Raw genomic sequence first — 18,331 nt, 5'->3', positions numbered from 1 at the left:
TTTTCCGATGGCCCTTAGGCATAAAAATGTCAATGTCCAAAATTGGAAGCAAACAGCATTTCTGACCAAACCAGTCAACTTCATTCATTTCTAGACCGAAATGCTATAGACGTCGCCTCTCTCTCAGAGACACACCTATCTCCAACTGACTGGCTCAAAGTGCGCAACTACTCTGTCCACAGGGTCGACCAGCTCAGCCAACACCACGGACACAGACCTGGCGGCGGAGTGGCCGCTCTCGTGTGATGGAGGATTTGCCACCGAACAGTCGATATGCCAAATTTGGCCACGGTCGAGGCTGCCAGTGGAGAATGAAAGGTAGGTAACACCGTTCTCACAATAATCGCCACTTACAAACAGCCTCATAGGAACACTAATGCACAGGACCTCCAGACCTTGACAGATAATTTCGAACATGTTCTAGTAGCAGGGGACGTAAACTGCAAACATGGTGACTGGGGATGCCGATCTGCAAACACAAGTGGCGGGAGACTGAGGCGGTTTGTCGAGAGTGACCCCTCAGTGAGGATAATCGCTCCTGAGGAGCCTACTCATACCCTGTACAATGACAAACACAGTACAGACATCCTGGATATCTTCCTGGAGAAAGGTAGCCACAGTGCACTATGAGCTGGACTCAGACCACAACCCAGTTGCTATGGAATGTGCCAATACTGAACGCATATACCGGAGGTTGGCAACAACTAGTTACAATACTAACTGGGAACAATATTCCACCCTGGTAGGGCATCATCTGGAGGGCATACCACGATGTGTGATAAAAGAGGGGTGGACTTAGCAATTGAGTATTTTACAAGGGTCCTCCAGGCCTGTGCTAGAGAGACAAGCACCAGGGTGACCACCAAACCTGCTGCTAGGGACTTGCCCCCTGATATCTGTGATCTGATAGTCACTATGTATCGCGTGAGGAGGGAGTGGCAACGTTACCGCGACTATAAGCCCAGGTAAAGCAAAATACAAGAGCACGGAGACCTCAGTTGGGAAGGGAAACTCGAAAGTGCAGACCACGATGTCAACCAAGTATGGAAGATCCCAAATCACTGAAGGTTACTCCCAGGGTAGACAGGACACTCAGAGATGCAAATGGGCTAGTATACGTTGATGAGGAAAAAGTAGAGATAATGTCGACATCACTAGAGTCACAACTCTGAACTTATTTCATTGAAGATGACGAGAGTGATAGGCAGGACATAACAACAACCGGACGATTGGCTCAATGGAGAGAAACCAGGCCAGAAATAGAATTCACACCCGCTTCTGACCGCCCTGTGTGGGCTTACATCAGCCAGCAGCTTTGTCCAAGCGGCCCTAGGCGCTTCAGTCTGGAACCGCACTGCTGCTATGGTCGCAGGTTCGAATCCTGCCTTGGGCATGGATGTGTGTGACGTCCTTAAGTTAGTTAGGTTTAAGTAGTTCTGAGTCTAGGGGACTGATGACCTCAGATGCTCAGTCCTATAGTGCTCAGAGCCATTTGAAGCATTATTGTGCCTACATCACACACTTAGGGAAGAACTAATCCCCTGGTCCTGACAATGTCCACGCCATAACCTGCAACACCTACCTCCTTCAGCAATCTCCTACCTCACCTGAATCTACAACCAGTGCCTTTCTTTCCTTAACATACTTCCCACCTGCTTGGAAAACCGCTCAGATAACAACCATACCTAAACAAAAAAAAAAACCTATCCTACCCCAAAGCTACAGACCAATCTCACTCCTGTCCTTTGTCGGTAAAGTACTGGAGTGTCCTATCTTACGAGTCCTCTCCCAGTTCCTAAAAGACAACAACACTATCATCTGTGAGCAGTTTGGCTTCTGTCCCGAACATAGCACAGCCCATCAATGTGCTCCCTGCCGCCGTTGGATAAGCAGCTGCAGCAGCAAGTCGTATACTCCTAGCTCACTCATTTGTTACATAGTTTAATTCTTAATTTCTTTGCGTGTTTTTGGTTCTTGCATTGTTTAATTCATAAATTTCGGGCGTATTATAGTATTTGAGAGTGTAGCATCGTGTTTTAGTACCTGAATAGTGTAATTTCGCTTAGTCTCCTTCCGCCGCCGAGCAGTGTCAGCAGTGCGCAAGTAGCAGCATTACTGCATTTACTAGGCAATCTTGTATTTTAATAACCGTTTAAATTTTGTCGATTTGTTTGCGCTCTCTGTAGATTAGTTCAGACGTTCTTTGCAAAACAGTTTTTAGCATGGATAGGGACTGTAACTGCTGTGTTCGGATGCAGGCTGAGTTGGCATCCATTCGCTCCCAGCTTCAGGCAGTGTTGGCTTCGGTCACACAGCTTGAGGCTGTTGCCAATGGGCATCACTGTGGGGGTCGGGATGGGGGTTTGTCGGGGACGGCCAGCTCTGATCGGACTACGACTGTGGTTGCCCGGGATACTGCCCGCATTGAGGCTGATCCCTCACCTGTGGTAGAGTGGGAGGTCGTTTCAAGGTGTGGCAGGGGGCGAAAGACATTCCGGAGGGCTGAACGGAAAGCCTCTCCAGTTTGTCTGACGAACCGGTTTCAGGCTCTGTCTCAGGCTGATACTGATCTTCGGCCTGACATGGCTGCTTGTCCTGTTCCAGAGGTTGCCCCTCAGTCTGCAAGATCCGGGCAGTCGCAGAGGGTGGGCTTACTGGTAGTTGGGAGCTCCAACGTCAGGCGCGTAATGGGGCCCCTTAGGGAAATGGCAGCAAGAGAGGGGAAGAAAACCAATGTGCACTCCATGTGCATACCGGGGGGAGTCATTCCAGATGTGGAAAGGGTCCTTCCAGATGCCATGAAGGGTACAGGGTGCACCCATCTGCAGGTGGTCGCTCATGTCGGCACCAATGATGTGTGTCGCTATGGATCGGAGGAAATCCTCTCTGGCTTCCGGCGGCTATCTGATTTGGTGAAGACTGCCAGTCTCGCTAGTGGGATGAAAGCAGAGCTCACCATCTGCAGCATCATCGACAGGACTGACTGCGGACCTTTGGTACAGAGCCGAGTGGGGAGGGTCTGAATCAGAGGCTGAGACGGTTCTGCGACCGTGTGGGCTGCAGATTCCTCGACTTGCGCCATACGGTGGTGGGGTTTCGGGTTCCGCTGGATAGGTCAGGAGTCCACTACACGCAACAAGCGGCTACACGGGTAGCAGGGGTTGTGTGACGTGGGCTGGGCGGTTTTTTAGGTTAGATGGCCTTGGGCAAGTACAGAAAGGGCAACAGCCTCAACGGGTGCGGGGCAAAGTCAGGACATGTGGGGACCAAGCAGCAATCGGTATTGTAATTGTCAACTGTCGAAGCTGCGTTGGTAAAGTACCGGAACTTCAAGCGCTGATAGAAAGCACCGAAGCTGAAATCGTTATAGGTACAGAAAGCTGGCTTAAGCCAGAGATAAATTCTGCCGAAATTTTTACAAGGTACAGACGGTGTTTAGAAAGGATAGATTGCATGCAACCGGTGGTGGAGTGTTCATCGCTGTTAGTAGTAGTTTATCCTGTAGTGAAGTAGAAGTGGATAGTTCCTGTGAATTATTATGGGTAGAGGTTACACTAAACAACCGAACTAGGTTAATAATTGGCTCCTTTTACCGACCTCCCGACTCAGCAGCATTAGTGGCAGAACAACTGAGAGAAAATTTGGAATACATTTCACATAAATTTTCTCAGCATGTTATAGTCTTAGGTGGAGATTTCAATTTACCAGATATAGACTGGGACACTCAGATGTTTAGGACGGGTGGTAGGGACAGAGCATCGAGTGACATTATACTGAGTGCACTATCCGAAAATTACCTCGAGCAATTAAACAGAGAACCGACTCGTGGAGATAACATATTGGACCTACTGATAACAAACAGACCCGAACTTTTCGAATCTGTATGTACAGAACAGGGAATCAGTGATCATAAGGCCGTTGCAGCATCCCTGAATATGGAAGTTAATAGGAATATAAAAAAAGGGAGGAAGGTTTATCTGTTTAGCAAGAGTAATAGAAGGCAGATTTCAGACTACCTAACAGATCAAAACGAAAATTTCTGTTCCGACACTGACAATGTTGAGTGTTTATGGAAAAAGTTCAAGGCAATCGTAAAATGCGTTTTAGACAGGTACGTGCCGAGTAAAACTGTGAGGGACGGGAAAAACCCACCGTGGTACAACAACAAAGTTAGGAAACTACTGCGAAAGCAAAGAGAGCTCCACTCCAAGTTTAAACGCAGCCAAAACCTCTCAGACAAACAGAAGCTAAACGATGTCAAAGTTAGCGTAAGGAGGGCTATGCGTGAAGCGTTCATTGAATTCGAAAGTAAAATTCTATGTACCGACTTGACAGAAAATCCTAGGAAGTTCTGGTCTTACGTTAAATCAGTAAGTGGCTCGAAACAGCATATCCAGACACTACGGGATGATGATGGCATTGAAACAGAGGATGACACGCGTAAAGCTGAAATACTAAACACCTTTTTCCAAAGCTGTTTCACAGAGGAAGACCGCACTGCAGTTCCTTCTCTAAATCCTCGCACAAACGAAAAAATGGCTGACATCGAAATAAGTGTCCAAGGAATAGAAAAGCAACTGGAATCACTCAATAGAGGAAAGTCCACTGGACCTGACGGGATACCAATTCGATTCTACACAGAGTACGCGAAAGAACTTGCCCCCCTTCTAACAGCCGTGTACCGCAAGTCTCTAGAGGAACGGAGGGTTCCAAATGATTGGAAAAGAGCACAGATAGTCCCAGTCTTCAAGAAGGGTCGTCGAGCAGATGCGCAAAACTATAGACCTATATCTCTTACGTCGATCTCTTGTAGAATTTTAGAACATGTTTTTTGCTCGCGTATCATGTCATTTCTGGAAACCCAGAATCTACTATGTAGGAATCAACATGGATTCCGGAAACAGCGATCGTGTGAGACCCAACTCGCCTTATTTGTTCATGACACCCAGAAAATATTAGATACAGGCTCCCAGGTAGATGCTATTTTTCTTGACTTCCGGAAGGCATTCGATACAGTTCCGCACTGTCGCCTGATAAACAAAGTAAGAGCCTACGGAATATCAGACCAGCTGTGTGGCTGGATTGAAGAGTTTTTAGCAAACAGAACACAGCATGTTGTTATCAATGGAGAGACGTCTACAGACGTTAAAGTAACCTCTGGCGTGCCGCAGGGGAGTGTTATGGGACCATTGCTTTTCACAATATATATAAATGACTTAGTAGATAGTGTCGGAAGTTCCATGCGGCTTTTCGCGGATGATGCTGTAGTATACAGAGAAGTTGCTGCATTAGAAAATTGTAGCGAAATACAGGAAGATCTGCAGCGGATAGGCACTTGGTGCAGGGAGTGGCAACTGACCCTTAACATAGACAAATGTAATGTATTGCAAATACATAGAAAGAAGGATCCTTTATTGTATGATTATATGATAGCGGAACAAACACTGGTAGCAGTTACTTCTGTAAAATATCTGGGAGTATGCGTACGGAACGATTTGAAGTGGAATGATCATATAAAATTAATTGTTGGTAAGGCGGGTACCAGGTTGAGATTCATTGGGAGAGTGCTTAGAAAATGTAGTCCATCAACAAAGGAGGTGGCCTACAAAACACTCGTTCGACCTACACTTGAGTATTGCTCATCAGTGTGGGATCCGTACCAGGTCGGGTTGACGGAGGAGATAGAGAAGATCCAAAGAAGAGCGGCGCGTTTCGTCACAGGGTTATTTGGTAACCGTGATAGCGTTACGGAGATGTTTAATAAACTCAAGTGGCAGACTCTGCAAGAGAGGCGCTCTGCATCGCGGTGTAGCTTGCTCGCCAGGTTTCGAGAGGGTGCGTTTCTGGATGAGGTATCGAATATATTGCTTCCCCCTACTTATACCTCCCGAGGAGATCACGAATGTAAAATTAGAGAGATTAGAGCGCGCACGGAGGCTTTCAGACAGTCGTTCTTCCCGCGAACCATACGCGACTGGAACAGGAAAGGGAGGTAATGACAGTGGCACGTAAAGTGCCCTCCGCCACACACCGTTGGGTGGCTTGCGGAGTATCAATGTAGATGTAGATGTAGATCAATCCCTGTGTCTGGTGGAACACATACGCAGGGCGAGAGACAGGAAACACAGCACAGGAGCAGTCTTCCTAGACAACACACAAGCGTTTGATAAAGTCTGGCATGATAGCTTGATTGATAAACTAACCCAGTTACATATTTTGGGACAAATGATCAGCATGATTGACTCGTTCCTGGCACTGAGAAAGTACTCTGTCAGGTGGGGCAACCAAGCCAGCTCCGCCAGGAATGCTGTGGCCAGGGTCACACAAGGCTCAGTTTTGGGCCCTATATTATACACGCTCTACACAAATGATGTACCAAAAATGGCCAGAGGCGGAATTGGTCTTTATGCCGACGACATTGCAGTTTTTAAGACCAGTACAAACCTAAACTTCATAACCAGGAAGCTCTAAGAATACCTCGACACAATCACAAAACGGTGCAACGTCTGAAAAAAAATAATAAATCCGGAGAAAATTGTAACCAGATTGTGCTGAACGACAGGAACATTCCTTGGAGCAACTCGGTGGCTTACCTCCGAATCGTTCTAGACAAATGTCTCACGTTTGGAAAACACATAAAGAATGCTAGACATACATTACCCTGATGCTTCAAATAAGGGACAGTACTCCACACATAACAGACAATTTAGGCAGTCTCAAAACACACACATATGTCATACACTAAACTATCATACAGATCCATGAAAAACACCATTTTCGAACTTTATCGCAGCAATGCTTGAAGTCAAACAGGTCAAAAAGTAAGCTAAACAAGCTAATGGGTTCATACCCCATTTATAGAGGTACCAATCCTCTCCTTTTTAATGACCAACAACTCTACAACACCAATGATAGGAACGATGCTGTCCATTTCATCAAATTCCTGATTTGGTGTTTGAATGGCGTCAGTGGTGCTTCAGATAGAATAGAAAGACAATCAAACACTCCCGACTGGTCATTCAGTAAGACTCAACAGAGGTGCACCTCCGAGGATGTCCAGCACAGTCCTGGACGAAAAGTCAGGAACAGAAGTTTCTTGGACCATGACCTCACATCCTGAAAAGTTTACCAACAGCTATGTCATCCGATCGTGGAAGCCTTCGTTCTATGACTAATCACCAACTGCAACATTGCCCAGTCTTTTTTTTTTATTTTTAACGTGCCAGACTGGCGACTTCGCCCAAATGCAGCTATATTCCTAAATGTCAAAATATTATACTTACAACCAATTATCAAAGAACCTTCAACGACGGAATGAAGTAATTCCAGTTCCAGGTTACCCACATGTATTTTCAACAGATACATTAGGACACATTTACACAGTCCATCCAAGCAATTTCCAGTGTTTCAATTTTCATTTGAGTTAGTGAACGTCCATGGCCCAACATCTTATCCAGCATCTATGAACTGTTTACAGTGGATTGTGTGTCACATCTAGAGATGCCTTCCAATGTTTGTGATTGCTAGAAAATGACATTCATTGGGATTACACTTCATTGGGATTACACCCTCAGAGATAGTGTGATTTTTGTCAATTGATCATCAGATATGAACATTGTTTTCCAAAAGTGATTGATTTGTGGATGGAATACAGAGATGACATGTCTAATGATATTTTGCATCAGACACGTACTAGAACATCAAACCCAGATTTGCAACTGAGCAAGGAAATTCGCAATGAGGCATTGATATTAAATGAGGACTTGTGCATGATGATATCAAAGAAGGAATTATCTCAGTCATCCATAACAGTGCCCAATCGCATGACGCAATTACTCAAGAGTTGAGACGAGGAGAACAGTATGATTGTGATGCACTGATAGAATTATATCGAACGAACGTTGTGTTGTTCAATTCCTCACTAAAACATGTGTACATGACTCTCAAGAAAGCTGTGAATGATGAAGCTGGAGGGATTTTCTTCTTGGGTTCTCCTGGTGGAACAGGAAAAACTTTTTTTGTTACATTCATTGTGACCATGATTTGCTCACATAATGAAATTATCCCTGCACTTTCTTCATCAGGAATGTTGTTGGGAAGTGGTCAAACAGCTCATTCAGTAATGGAGTTGCCATTTTGCAAATAAATCAGTGAAACTTCAGTGTGCAACAGTTCGAAGAGCTGTGTGTTCACCAAAGTTTTGCAACAATGCAAACTGACCGTTTGGAATGAATTTACGATGGCACATAAAAAGTTTTTTGGAGGTGTTAGACCAAACAATGCAAGATCTTGAATTCAATCTTGCATTTTCGTCTGTTGTAGGCGACGTATTTTAATCTGCTTTTGTTATTTTTTTGATGAAATGAAATATTTCAGTTCAATATTGTTGAAACAGAAAGTAGTCTCTAAGAACAATAAGGAAAGGAATAAAACTGTGTTACGTCGTAGACTGTTTCAGTCTATACAGGCTGTTACACAACATTGTTGGCTCACTTCTTTTTTTCGCTTGCTGCAATTATTGCTCACTCTTGTTGCTAATAGGCGCTTATTGATTTGATTTCTGGTGTTGTAATTGAGACTGGAGTAAAAGTTGTATTTATCTGTGCTGTGTAAAGCAAGTATAGAAAATAAAAAAAAGGTTATTTAAAGGTGCGTCCACACGATACCTCTTCTGTGCTCACCTTTGCTCACACAAATAAATTTCCAACAGCGCAACTAATCATGTGCATTTTTGCATGCGTAATTTCCTCGAAATGGAGGTGGTGAATCACACGCAGTGCATATTAAAAACGATTAAAACAATATATAATAACGAACTGTGTTGCTTGTGGCCAGGTTCTTTATCTTGGCAAAATCTGAATAAGACCAGAGTAAATATATACAAAATAACATCGTCATTACAAAGTAAAACAATAGCAAGATCATTTCTATCATATCGACGCATCAAGATCTCTGCATAAGGTGACACTAGTGACACTACTACTATGAAAACAACCACGAAAATCGCTAGAAATAAATTACAAGTCTTACTACCAAGTACAACAAAACAAAAATGGAACCAGCTTCAATCTATGAAATATTAAAAATCGGTTTGGAAGTGCGATGATTCTGTTGCCAGGGTTTTTCACCAGACCTTGCTAGTGATTCCACAGTCAACAAAAACTGGTAAACTTAATACTTATTTGAAGTAGTCCATTTTGCGGAAACACGTCAAGACACTGAAATTAAATATGAGCATGCATGTCAAGTTGCAGAGCGACCAATTTAGAGAATTAGTTTCAAAACAGTCGCTGGACATTCAGCGATATGAATAAAAGCGAGAACATTCTCTACAGTTGATACTCACAGCAAAAGAACATTCTCAAAGAAAGTTCTCAGTTTCGTATGAATAAAAACTAGGAAGCATAATCTCTGACCCTGGAGTACTTTCTCTCTACCTCCCCTCCTGACCAACGCCACCTAGGAACAAGGCCTCACATCGTGAGTCTAAGGAGCCTGTGACGTCACGGGTAGGGGTCTGAGAAGCTAGGTACAGAGTACAGACTACCGACACACGTGATTCGTAGCGTTTCCATATTGTACTTTGTGCTGTTCGTGAGTGGTTATTTGATCTATACTCAGTTACGATGCCCCGAAGGTGTTGTATGCCGAATTGCAGGGGCAATTACGCTAATGGACCTAAAGTCAGTGTATTTTATTTTCCATCTGACGAGAATTTAAGACGAAAATGGTTATCGGCTGTTCACAGACAAGACTGGACACCGAGTAAGCACTCTGTTGTAAGTATCAGTGTATTTGTTTGGTTAGTGTGTCGTAGTTACTTGAAATGTAGTACAGCTGAACAAAATACAGTAAACAGAAGAACGTATTTATAATCTCATACCTCATTAATTTTCGTTATATGTTTTAAAGAGAACTGTATGCTTGCTTTTAGATATGTGAACTGAATTTCAACAAGGACGATATTTTAAGCAGTACCAGCATGTATGACCCGAAAACTGGTATACTCTTGACAGCACCGTTGGATCGTCGACGCTTGAGAAAAGGTGAGTTACGAAACACGCTCTTAGTAAAGTACAGTGGCATAAGAACTATCTTTATTTCACTTATATGCTGTGAGATCGGCTTCATACTTCGTTATTAATTTTTCAGATGCAATCCCATCGAAGTTGCCTGAATGTCCATCTTACTTGTCGAGTCATCAAATTGCAGTACGAGAGGACCCAGAAATTCGTAGGGGGCATTTAGAAAATCGTGCTCTTCAAATTGCTATCCAAGAAAGTGTGGACACACATGCGAAAATGATTGATGCGATATCGTTCGATAGTTTAGAACAAATGAAAACAAAGTTGAGTGAATGTGAAAAGCACAGTGACTGGGTAGTGATAAACAAATCTGGGTCAACAGAAGCGTCCGATCTTACCCGTCGGCTTTGACCCGTGACGTAAGCGTGTTGTGGTGTGTGACGTCATTACGGCGCGGAGTTTGATTTGCGATTGTGGCGTGTTTGTATATGTCTTGTTTTTGTTTGTCGTGCTCTCTGGTGGTGTGTTCATGGTTTTCGTTTGTTTCGTTTGTTTCGTGTGGTGGGGTCAGTTTTCTGTTGCTCAGGTGTTGGATTTGAAGCGGAATTTCTATTAGTGAGTTAATGGTTAATTTAATGCTCATTGCTGTACGTCGGGTGAGTTTGTTATTGAGTGTATTTGGTTGTGGTTTTTTGTTCAGGAATGGATATGAAAGACCGCCTTAACAGTGTTCGGTTGAGGGCGATGATGGGGGAGACAGCTTTAGAGCTGATTAAATTTCTTCAGCTATTTGGCTTAATTGCCGAGGTCGTGAAGTGCGGTGTGTGCCGTGAACCTATGAAATTGGTTAAAGTTCCGGACTCTCGGACCAGGGACGGATACATGTGGTGTTGCCGGAAAGATGGCGTATGGCGTTCTGTAAGGCGTGGTACCTGGTTCGAGAAGTCTAGATTGGCCATGCGTGAGATTGTGCTTATTACGTATTATTTTTGTTATAGTTGCGGGCAGAGTTTTTGCGCGTTTGAGACTGGTGTGAGTGAGAGGACTGTTTTAGACTGGTATTCCTTTTGTCGTGAGGTGTGTTCCGAATTTATTAAGTACAGGGGTAAGTTGGGTGGGCATGGGGTGCTTGTGGAGGTGGATGAGTCGCAGTTTGGTAAAAGGAAGTATGGGAGGGGGAAGTCTGTGGCTGGTCTTTGGGTGTGGGGGGCTGTTGTTCAGGGGGGTGGGGGTACTGAATGTGTTTTTAGGGTTGTGGAGGGGAGGTCGAAGCCTGAATTAGTGGGGTTAATTGAGGAGTATGTAGAGCCGGGGTCCACAGTAGTTTCAGATGCGTTTTCTTCATATAGGGGGTTGGGTGAGAGGGGATTTAATCATTTAGTAGTGAACCACAGTCTAGAGTTTAAGAATTATGATACTGGGGCTTGCACTAACACAATTGAGGGGATGTGGGGAGCGGTTAAGTCAGTTCTTGGGAGGGGGAAGAGGCGCTCTTCCAACCTTCAGTCTCATTTAGATGAGTACTGTTGGCGGAAGAGTGTCCCAGAGGGCTATTGCATTCTTCGGGTTTTTTTAAGGGCTGTGGGTAAAATGTATAGACCGAAAGTGGTTAGTTAGGGTGGGCTGGGTAGGTGGGTGGGTGGTTTATTTTGTTGTATAGTGTTTGTGTGTTGTATTTTGGAGTTGTGGGGGAGGGGGTTGACGTTTGGGTGGGTTGGGTTTTTATTTTAGTTCAGTATTTTTTCGTTGGTGTGTGTTTTTCTATGTGTGTGTGTGTGTGTGTGTGTGTGTGTGTGTGTGTGTGTGCGTGCGTGCGTGTGTGCATTTGTGTGTGATTGTGGTGGCCAATCTAGTTTGTGGAGCTGGAACTTTTTTGAGGTAAGTTCCGTTTTTTTTTTGGTTATTTATGTATGTTTTGTGTATTGGGTATAGGTTGGAAACATCCGATCTCACGCGTCGGCTTTGACCCGTGACGTAAGGGACCTACACATTGATCTGTAGCGTAGCCCTGAATACGAGGTTAGGTTGGGAGTTTTTTTTTGGAATGCGGCCGCGGCAGCGGCCGCCTATGATTCGAAAATATTGATTTGACACTAATGAACATGTATACGTAATATGAAGCAATTTGATGAACATATTGATCTGTAGCGTAGCCCACTTGAGGTTAGGTTGGGAGTTTTTTTTTTTGGAATGCGGCCGCGGCAGCGGCCGCCTATGATTCGAAAATATTGATTTGACACTAATGAACATGTATACGTAATATGAAGCAATTTGATGAACATATTGATCTGTAGCGTAGCCCACTTGAGGTTAGGTTGGGAGTTTTTTTTTGGAATGCGGCCGCGGCAGCGGCCGCCTATGATTCGAAAATATTGATTTGACACTAATGAAGCCTGTGGGGGGATGGGGGGGCACTGCAGACTCCCCCCACCGCATAACGACACATGATGATCAAATTTTGAAAAAAAATGAAAAATTTTTTCCGTACCTGCTAAACTGCATAAGTGCCGATGTATGTAGGTGTAAGGGAAGCTTTCGTTTCTTAGTTTTCTATTGGGGGATGTGATCGGTAGGTTCTGTTGAGCTATATAGGTTAAGGGAAGTGTCCGATTATGGATAGGAATGTGTTTTTTGGTATTTGGTCAGTTTTGTGATGTTGATTTATTTCGTTGTTTTGCGTGGTTTTGAATGGCGGTCGGTGGCTACATTTCTGTATATTTAGTTTCTCCGCACGCAAAAACCCCTAATTTCCCACGCTTGTCCCGTTACAGTCATTAGGCTTTTTGTGAAACTTGTGTATTTCAGTGTTTACAATACGTATGCGATGTTTTTATATCCGCCATATTGGAATTGTTTATAGTCGTTTCCGCGGTATTTGTGACGTCATGGGTCAAAGCCGACTGGTAAGATCGGACGCTTCTGTATTTCCGAAAATCATCCAGGGAACCTGTAATCAGAATTTAAAGTATTACTACGCCATAGGGAAACCAATCACCAGAAGTGATTGTAACCTATGTATACACTGTCCCAAAATGTAAACCAAATAGTAAAAATATGTACATATTTCAGGCCACCGAAGATGCCTTGTAGAGAATAAAGGCGAAACGAAACGCATATAGCACGAATATTGTGTTTCATTCAGTTGTAGTTAGACGGTCAACAAGTAACAATTAACAAAATATCGTAATCGACTGTGCAAATTCCATAGATTGATGAACGAACTTGTGATCAAGTCCTTCCGTCTTTAAAATTTTGTACGATTTGAACCCGTTTGTAATAACTTTCGTATCTGGCAATATGAGGTGCTTTATAGGACAGACTAAAGTTTGCTTGCCTCTTGAATAAACTCACTACGAATCACTTGCTGCGCTCTCATTCAACACCGCCCAATACTCAAATATGTTGCACTTCATTTTTTAACGGTTATTCTCTCTGGTTTTTTCTTGTTGCTATTTGCGACTCGTCTAGTTCAACACCCTTGTTTGGTTCACCGACGAGAACACTCTCCCTGGTCGCTATCACGTAACACAATTCTCGCCAGGAGTCGTTGATAGTTGAGTTTCAGAGGCTGTCGCTTGCAGCGTGTAGTCTCTAATCCAGCTAGAAACTAAAAATTATGCTTTTCTCAATTGATAACTTCGAACAGTCAAGCCATGTTATTTTTTTCTCACGTTGTTCTTTTTCCATACTTGGTGCACTGCAGTTGTAAAGGGATGTCAACGTCAGAACCTTTCTTGCAAAGTTTGACACACTTCACTCCACCGCAATCTACACAATTTCTCTTTTCCTCCTCTGGCAAGTAACTCGTATTTCCAACAAAACTGTTAACAACCTTCAATTTTATACAAGGGTCAACAGAAGCGTCCGATCTTACCCGTCGGCTTTGACCCGTGACGTAAGCGTGTTGTGGTGTGTGTGGCGTGTTTGTAGATGTCTTGTTTTTGTTTGTCGTGCTCTCTGGTGGTGTGTTCATGGTTTTCGTTTGTTTCGTTTGTTTCGTGTGGTGGGGTCAGTTTTCTGTTGCTCAGGTGTTGGATTTGAAGCGGAATTTCTATTAGTGAGTTAATGGTTAATTTAATGCTCATTGCTGTACGTCGGGTGAGTTTGTTATTGAGTGTATTTGGTTGTGGTTTTTTGTTCAGGAATGGATATGAAAGACCGCCTTAACAGTGTTCGGTTGAGGGCGATGATGGGGGAGACAGCTTTAGAGCTGATTAAATTTCTTCAGCTATTTGGCTTAATTGCCGAGGTCGTGAAGTGCGGTGTGTGCCGTGAACCTATGAAATTGGTTAAAGTTCCGGACTCTCGGACCAGGGACGGATACATGTGGTGTTGCCGGAAAGATGGCGTATGGCGTTCTGTAAGGCGTGGTACCTGGTTCGAGAAGTCTAGATTGGCCATGCGTGAGATTGTGCGTGTGTGCATTTGTGTGTGATTGTGGTGGCCAATCTAGTTTGTGGAGCTGGAACTTTTTTGAGGTAAGTTCCGTTTTTTTTTTTGGTTATTTATGTATGTTTTGTGTATTGGGTATAGGTTGGAAACATCCGATCTCACGCGTCGGCTTTGACCCGTGACGTAAGGGACCTACACATTGATCTGTAGCGTAGCCCTGAATACGAGGTTAGGTTGGGAGTTTTTTTTTGGAATGCGGCCGCGGCAGCGGCCGCCTATGATTCGAAAATATTGATTTGACACTAATGAACATGTATACGTAATATGAAGCAATTTGATGAACATATTGATCTGTAGCGTAGCCCACTTGAGGTTAGGTTGGGAGTTTTTTTTTTGGAATGCGGCCGCGGCAGCGGCCGCCTATGATTCGAAAATATTGATTTGACACTAATGAACATGTATACGTAATATGAAGCAATTTGATGAACATATTGATCTGTAGCGTAGCCCACTTGAGGTTAGGTTGGGAGTTTTTTTTTGGAATGCGGCCGCGGCAGCAGCCGCCTATGATTCGAAAATATTGATTTGACACTAATGAACATGTATACGTAATATGAAGCAATTTGATGAACATATTGATCTGTAGCGTAGCCCACTTGAGGTTAGGTTGGGAGTTTTTTTTTTTTTGGAATGCGGCCGCGGCAGCGGCCGCCTATGATTCGAAAATATTGATTTGACACTAATGAACATGTATACGTAATATGAAGCAATTTGATGAACATATTGATCTGTAGCGTAGCCCACTTGAGGTTAGGTTGGGAGTTTTTTTTTTGAATGCGGCCGCGTCAGCGGCCGCCTATGATTCCAAAATATTGATTTGACACTAATGAAGCCTGTGGTGGGATGGGGGGGCACTGCAGACTCCCCCCACCGCATAACGACACATGATGATCAAATTTTGAAAAAAAATGAAAAATTTTTTCCGTACCTGCTAAACTGCATAAGTGCCGATGTATGTAGGTGTAAGGGAAGCTTTCGTTTCTTAGTTTTCTATTGGGGGATGTGATCGGTAGGTTCTGTTGAGCTATATAGGTTAAGGGAAGTGTCCGATTATGGATAGGAATGTGTTTTTTGGTATTTGGTCAGTTTTGTGATGTTGATTTATTTCGTTGTTTTGCGTGGTTTTGAATGGCGGTCGGTGGCTACATTTCTGTATATTTAGTTTCTCTGCACCCAAAAACCCCTAATTTCCCACGCTTGTCCCGTTACAGTCATTAGGCTTTTTGTGAAACTTGTGTATTTCAGTGTTTACAATACGTATGCGATGTTTTTATATCCGCCATATTGGAATTGTTTATAGTCGTTTCCGCGGTATTTGTGACGTCATGGGTCAAAGCCGACGGGTAAGATCGGACGCTTCTGTATTTCCACAAATCTGACAGTGTGAGCCTAGTGTTACTAAAGCATAATCCTTACCCAAGAATTTTTTACCACTTAGTTATAAGCAGTGGTTTATTACTCAGTGTCTTCAATAATGATATTGAAGTGAAATGTATTGGAAACATGAAATTTCCCATGAAAGTAAACAACATACAGGTGGTAAGTGATGTTCTTAAGAACATTTATCTTCTGTATAATAGTTCTGAGGCTCCTGTAGATAACATTTTGTCTTTCATTGACCAGTTATTGCAAAATTTATTAGAAAAGTTACCAAGAAACGAAACTAAAATTACATTTTTGAAGGAACAGATTTCATTTTTGAAGTGCAGAAGTTCAACTAAATTTGGGTATGATACTAACTCTATGATAATGTGGTCATTAGTACATTCTATAAGCCCACATGCTTACAAATTTTTGAGGAACACTGACAGTTTTTCTATGCCTAGTCCTAACACCCTTTCAAGGCTTTGTAGTAAACTCTCAACAAATCCTGTCATTGAGCAACAGGGTCATCAGTTTATGAGCTACATCACAAATAACGTAGGTACTTTATCCTTAGATGATAAAACTGTGCTCCTGTTGATGGATGAAATTCATCTGAAGTCTCAGCTTGATTACAAAGCTGGAAATGTTGTAGGATGTGCCTTTAACACTGAAAAATTTTTGTGTGCAACCAGCGCCTATGTTTTTATGGTTCAGAGCATGGAATCACCTTACAAGGATGTGGTATCTATTCTGCCAGTTCATACTATTCAGGGTGATGTTCTGTTCTCTTACATTAAAGCAGTCATTGTTAAATTAGAAGCAGTTGGATTTGATGTGGTTGGTATAGTAGCAGACAATAATGCAATTAATAAGAAAGCAATGCCTAAGTTTTCTACTCCTCCAGATGTAAAAATAAAGTATAATCACCCTGTACAGTCTTCTCCAAATCGCCCATTGTTTTATTTTGTGGACACTGTCCATATTTTGAAGTGTATCTGCAATAACTGGTTTAACCAAAAGGAGCAGATCTTGTGTTTTCCTGACTTCAGTGACAGTTTGAAGGGAGGTTTGTCTTCTGTTGGAGCACTTAAAGAATTGCACTTGATAGAAAAAGATGAACTATTGCAATATGGCAGTTCCTTAAACTTGAAGTCTCTATTTCCTAACTCAATTGAGCGCCAAAATGTCAAGTTAGTGTTGCGTATTTTCAATGATACGACAGTTGTTGCTTTGGACGCATTTGGTTCAAAGATAGCAATTAGCAACTGGGAAAGTACTGCAACATTCATAAAAATAATAAATCGTTGGTGGGATATTGTGAATGTAAAAACATTACTCAAGGGACAGGGGTTAAGAAATATTTTCCAAGAACCTGTGACTAGTAAATCCCGTCACATACAAGAACTCTTACAGTGCTTCATCTCATGGTTATGTTCTTGGGAAGAGTGTAGTGATGAAAGAAAACTTACTCGAGAGGCACATAGCGCTTTGAAACACACAACTGCTGCTTTGATAGACTTCAGTGACTACTGGCTCTCTGAGAAAAACAGATCATATTTGCTGTTAGGAAAAGTACAGACAGACAGTTTAGAAGACAGGTTCGGCAAATACCGCCAGCTATGTGGAGGAAATTATCATGTTTCTCTAAGACAAGTTTTTGAAACTGAACAAAAACTAAGGGATGTTGTTATTAAGACCACTGATATTTTTTCTACTCATACTGAAATTCAGGGATTAAAAGAAACATCAATACCAGAATTTTTAAATGTAGCAGTAGATGAAAATGATGTTGATGGAATAGATGAGAATACTTGGCCACTGTTGCATTACATAGCAGGTTACTGCTCACACCAAGCTATTAAAAAAAACCATTGTGAATATTGTAAGGTATTCCTTACTACAGATGAAATGAAGCAGAGTGGTGATGATTTGATTATGGTAAAAGACTTAGGAGGGTTGACATATCCTGCAGATGATGTAGTAGTGTGTGTGACATGTCTATTTAACTCTACAGAAAATTCTGAAAGACCAGGAAATTTTATTTTTAGAACAGGCAAATCAGAGAAATGTACTTGTGAAGGTAGCATCCCACAATATTCCCAGCAATCTTTTTTATGGGTTTCACTGTAAAAATAAACACCCAGTTGATTCAGTCATGAATTGCATACTGTTTTGCTGTGCAAATATTTTGCTAAACAATTACACCAAGAGGAGAAATGATGAAACTACTGTTAAAAATGTAACTGTGTACAAAAGATTGAAAAAATGTTAAATTATACTGTTTGGGGGCTTGGGAAGATGATGTGAAATAAATGTTTATTTCTATTTTCTGTTTTTATTTCATGCACAGTATCCCATACATCTTGTTGGTAAATGTTATGTATTCTGCTCTCTTCGATATGGTGCAGCCGTAAACATGAGGCTTTGCTACAGATTACTTTGTTACCACAAATTCTCTGTGAAACCCCAGTCTCAGAGAATTAGGGGAA

The sequence above is a fragment of the Schistocerca piceifrons genome, chromosome 9, assembly GCF_021461385.2.
Source record: "Schistocerca piceifrons isolate TAMUIC-IGC-003096 chromosome 9, iqSchPice1.1, whole genome shotgun sequence".
In the NCBI taxonomy this organism is placed as follows: Eukaryota; Metazoa; Arthropoda; class Insecta; order Orthoptera; family Acrididae; genus Schistocerca; species Schistocerca piceifrons.
The sequence above is the reverse complement of the archived record's forward strand: the minus strand, read 5'-3'. Positions refer to the sequence as shown.